The sequence below is a fragment of the Mustela nigripes genome, chromosome X, assembly GCF_022355385.1.
Source record: "Mustela nigripes isolate SB6536 chromosome X, MUSNIG.SB6536, whole genome shotgun sequence".
In the NCBI taxonomy this organism is placed as follows: Eukaryota; Metazoa; Chordata; class Mammalia; order Carnivora; family Mustelidae; genus Mustela; species Mustela nigripes.
This window is the reverse complement of record NC_081575.1, coordinates 5,900,332-5,905,530: the sequence shown is the minus strand read 5'-3', so window position 1 is coordinate 5,905,530 and position 5,199 is coordinate 5,900,332. Positions and strand designations below refer to the sequence as shown.

Below are 5,199 nucleotides of genomic sequence, written 5' to 3'. Positions count from 1 at the left end.
AATACTTCACGTTGGATGAGCCCCATTCAGGAAACAATTGCAACCAGGTTTCTGCTTATACAGGTGCCATAAGGTAGACTTCTGGTCATAGTGAGAGATTAGCTAGCCAACTAGGTGCACCGAAAGTGGGGGTAAGGGTTTTGCATTTTTAAAAGTGCAAGGAAGCTAACTACTGGCATGATAATTGGGTCCTCCAAATATAGGTTCTATTGTTTTATTTCCCTGGAGGGGCTCGATCTGTACTTACCTAGTATAGGGAACCACTGTGCCCATTGTTCCTCTTGAATACCAAGTCCATTAACAAAGGATTTTACAGCCTTCAATAGGGTTTTCAATTCGGGGTTGTTGTTTTTAATTTTGCATTTCACATAAGGATTGGCATTTTAAGGCCACTGTGAAAGTTAATTTACGGACAGTGATAGCATCTATGAAATACAGAATGCAGTTCTCTAGAAAATATTAGTATGAACGTACACATACCAGAAAATATATGATGAAAAGATTTCAAATTATTTAGGTTAAATATCCAGTGAGACAATGGATATGAATGCCCTTTATGTATTCTAGAATCCCACCATAGCAAGATAGTACTTTTCTAATAATGTTTCAAATCTTACATATTTTGAATCTATTCTTTGGGACTGACAATTTTATGTATACATGAATGTCTCTGAGGTGAAGGTGTGGGCTAATAAGCCAAAATTGCAAATACTGAGGCACTTCCACTCAGCCTGTGTGAAGAGAAGAAAAAAATCTACAAAGTGTCCCGAGGTTTTCTGTGGGTTACAGAGGTCTTGCTCTTTCTAGCCCTTTCCAATTCAGGTTTCTTCTTGTTTAGTTGTTCAACAATTGCTTCCCATTTTTGCCTTATATTTGACTTATTGTCTTGCTTTCATAATTGAGCTTCGCAATGATAAATTAAAAGTATGAACAGAGGAACTTATCAGAAGCTTCCATCACTGAGCTGAAGCTCTCAGATTTAGGGTTTCGTTCTTTTGTGTCTTTCATCTATTTTTTGCTCTCTGTGCAGGCCTGCCTTGTTGTGCAGAGAACTCGTGATTGCTATTTTTCTCATCATTTCCTTATTCAGGTTCCAGTAATGTGTGTGTGTGGGGGGTGCTTTAAGAATATTCTTTTTGGGGACACCTGGGTGGCTCAGTCGTTAAGCGTCTGCCTTTGGCTCAGGTCATGATCCTGGGGGCCTGGGATGGAGCCCCACATTGCTGCTTCTCCCTCTCCCACTCCTCCTGTTGTGTTCCCTCTCTTGCTGTGTGTCTCTCTGTCAAATAAATAAATACAATCTTAAAAAAAAAGAATATTCTTTTTGTGCTGTATGTTTCTTCTTAACATATACCTAAAAGTCATGAGCATCAGGTGTAATAGGATGGATTTGAGGTAGCTCAACTTTTTTCTTGTCTGGAAGATCTTGTATTTCACAATAATAAAAAAGTAGAAAATTTGGAGTCAGAACACAACATATGGGTCTCCAAATATCATGGGATCCTCCCTATACACTACATAGCACAGAGTTTGGCATTACCTACCTTGGACCAGGTCCAATGTGGTATACTACTGGCAGTGCTAGAAATATTGCTGAATCATGGACTCACCACTAACCAAGCAGTTCTCTGGCTCTGATCCCCCAAGGATGGTATGAGAGTGGAACTCCTATATATTACATTAGAAAGAAACACACAAACACACACACAAGTATGGAAATGTAGGGAATGATCTTGTCTACCCACCGTCCAATGGGGTTTAACACATTCCTCTGTTTAATCCTTCACACCTGTAGACTAATATTACATTTGTTTCAATGACTCTGTGACTCTTCATGTTCCCTCAAAACTGACTTCAGGAAGAATCTGTTACATCATTTTGCCATATCAGGCAGGACCACATTGTATATACTCAGTAAATTTTCACTGTAGTAATGAATGAATGCATCTCTTAGGATGAAAATGAAGATTTCCAAATTAGATTCATTTTGTTGGTCTTTCACCTTTGGTACCTCTCATTATATTTCTCCTTTCAAAGACTGATCTCAGGCAATATTGTTACTGTTTCTAATTTAAAAGCCTCTGTCTCCTATAATAATTGGGAAAATGTTTACCAAATGCCTGGAATGCTTCTTGACACTTGTTAGGCAGGCATTATTAGAATAAAAATTTGTTAAGCTCTTCCTTTCCAGCCAGGGCTGGGCACAATGACTCCCACAAAGAAGGGTGATGAGAAGAAGGGCTCTTCTGCCACCAGGGAGGTGGTGACCAGAGAAAACACCATCACCATTCACAAGCACATCATGGAGTGGGTTTCTAGAAGGCTGTTCCTCAGACACTCAGAGAGATCTGGAAATGTGGCACAGAGTAGATGGGAACTCCACATGTGTGCATTAGCACCAGGCTCAACAAAGCTGTGTGAACCAAAGGGATAAGGAACGTTCCCTACTGTATCCATGTGCGGCTGTCCAGAAAATGTAACGAGGATGAAGATTCACAAACAAGCTCTATGCATTGTTTCCATATGTACTTGTCACCACTTAAAAAATCTACAGGGGTGCCTGGGTGGCTCAGTGAATTAAGCCTCTGCCTTTGGCTCAGGCCATGATCAGGGTCCTGGGACAGAGCCCCAGAGCTGGGCTCCCAGCTCAGCAGGGAGTCTGCTTATCCCTCTTCCTTTACCCCTCCCCCTACTCATGCACACAGATGCTATCTCTCTCTCAAATAAATAAATCATATCTTTTAAAAAAATCTACAGACAGTTAATGTGGATGAGAACTAACCCCTGATTGTCAAATAAATGTTTAAAACTTAAAAAACAAAACAAAACAATAGTTTCAATTGCTTTAAATAAAAGGAAAAAAAAGGTATGGCATTTATGAGGTGTAATGCAAACAAATGAATTTAGAGATAGCGTTATACTATATAGGGGGAAAAGAAGCTGAAAGGGAAGAAAATCCAAGAAGAAGGAAGAAAAGAAAGAACTGTTTCAGTCTCCTATTGATTAAAATTCCATCTTGTTTTGGACAAAAATGTCATTCTTCAGACTTTTTTTGACATTTAAAAAACTGTGATAAAATGCATATAACAGAATTTACCATTTTAACCATTTTAAAGTGTACAATCCTGCAATATTTAGTACACTCACAATGTTGTACATCAGTCACCACTTTCTAGTTCCAGATTACTTTTATTACCCCAAAGGAAACCCCATACCCATTAAGAGTTACTCTCCACTTTCCTCTCCTCTAAATCCTCTGAAGATTTGCTTATTGTGGATCTGTGATATAAATAGAATCATACAATATGTGGCATTTAGCTCCTGATTTATTTCATGTAGCATAAAATTTTTGAGATTAACACATGGAGCATGTGTCAGTACTCAGCACTTCATTCCTTCTTATGGCTGAAGAATGTTCCATTGTGTGGATAGCCCACATTTTGTTTATCCACTTGTCTATTGATAGACACTTAGGTTATTGTGAATACTGCTGCTGTGAACATTTGTGTATAAGTTTTAATGTGAATGCCTGTTTTCAATTCTCTTAAACATATACACAGGTGTGGTAATTCTGTGAATAGCTTATTGAAACACCATCGTGTTTCTGCAGTGGCTGAGTCATTTTGCATTCCCACCAGTGGTATATGAAGATTCCACCTTCTCCACATCTTCACCCACATGTATTATTTTCCACTTTTCCAAATTGTAGCCATTCTAGTGGGTATAATTCTTTTTTACTCTAAATGTCCTCCCAAATTCCCACTCTGGAAGTCTGCAGTATTGTGCAGGGTACACATGAGGCATTCTGTACCACCAACACTATTTGGCCTTTGTGCCTCTATATCCCCATTCTGTAGCCTTTCTTTCTTTCTTTTTTTTTTTTTAAAGGTTGATTTTCCTTTTTTTTTTTTTTTAAAGATTTTATTTATTTATTTGACAGAGAGAGAGAGATCACAAGTAGGTGGAGAGTCAGGCAGAGAGAGAAAGAGAAGCAGGCTCCCGCTGAGCAAAGAGCCCGATGCGGGGCTCGATCCCAGGACACTGAGATCATGACCAGAGCCGAAGGAAGCGGCTTAATCCACTGAGCCACACAGGCGCCCCTTCTGTAGCCTTTTTTTTCAGGTGCTTAGTTTCTGCCTTGCTCTAGGTCTGACTTACATCAAGAGAATTTTACAGCATCTCAGTCCCAATGGGAGTGTTTAATTTAACTTAATTTAATTTTGGTTTTAAGATTTTATTTATTTATTTGACAGACTGGGAGGGTGAGAGAAAGCACAAGCAGGGAGAAGCAGAGGCAGAGGGAGAAGCAGGTTACCTGCCGAGCAGGGAGCCCAATGTGGGGCTTGGTCTCAAGACCCTGAGATTATGACCTGATCTGAACGCAGACACTTAACCAACTGAGACACCCAGGTGCCCCTGGGAGTTCTTAATTTTAATAGGCCAACTAGACTTCGGAAATTTCCGACATCATTTAGGAGGCACAGTTTTAGGAGACAGGGAGTAGACAGTAGGTTCTCTATGAGCAGCTATTAAACACAGTTTTCATGAGTTCATAGTCTGTTATCTGAATAAATGAGGGATACCTAGTGTGAATAAAGTTCTCATCAGAAAGCATGTCAAAAGGAAACTATTGGTCACCTGTCAGGTGCTAGCTCCTACCGTCAAAGAGTTGGGGTTTTTCTTTTTATGGATTTATTTATTTGAGAGAGAGAGAGAGAATGCATGCAGAGGGAGGAGCAGAGAGAGAGAGGGACAAGCAGACTCCATGCTGAGCACAGAGCCAGACAACACAGGGCTCCATCCCAGGATCCTGAGATCATGACCTGAGCCAAAATCAGGAGTCAGACCCTTAACTAACAGAGCCACCCAGGTGCCCCTCAAGGCGCTGTTTTCACAAGCAGTAGGTAGGGCTGATGTTATGGCATCTACATTATCTTCTGATTGGGCTGCCTCATGAGTTGTGGAGAACATGTGTCCAGTGGCTGGCCAGGTATACAAATGTAGTCTGTGCCCCTGAAAAAGGCAAAATGAACTTAGCAATACTTACTGTGAAGCTGTGACTCAAACATGAAGGCTTTGGCTCCCCATTTCTTACACCCTAGACCAGCTCTGTCCAATACAGTAGCCACATGTAGTTTTGGAGGATTTGAAATGTGGTTAGTGCAACAAGGAACTGGATTTGGAATTATAGTGAATGAA

The 5,199-nt window shown here is 40.3% G+C and overlaps 1 pseudogene; it reads left to right on the top strand.

Annotated features, from left to right (window-relative positions):
• The first annotated feature begins 2,206 nt into the window (after positions 1-2,206).
• Positions 2,207-2,781, top strand: LOC132007444 (large ribosomal subunit protein eL31-like; annotated as a pseudogene).
• Positions 2,782-5,199: the final 2,418 nt, after the last annotated feature.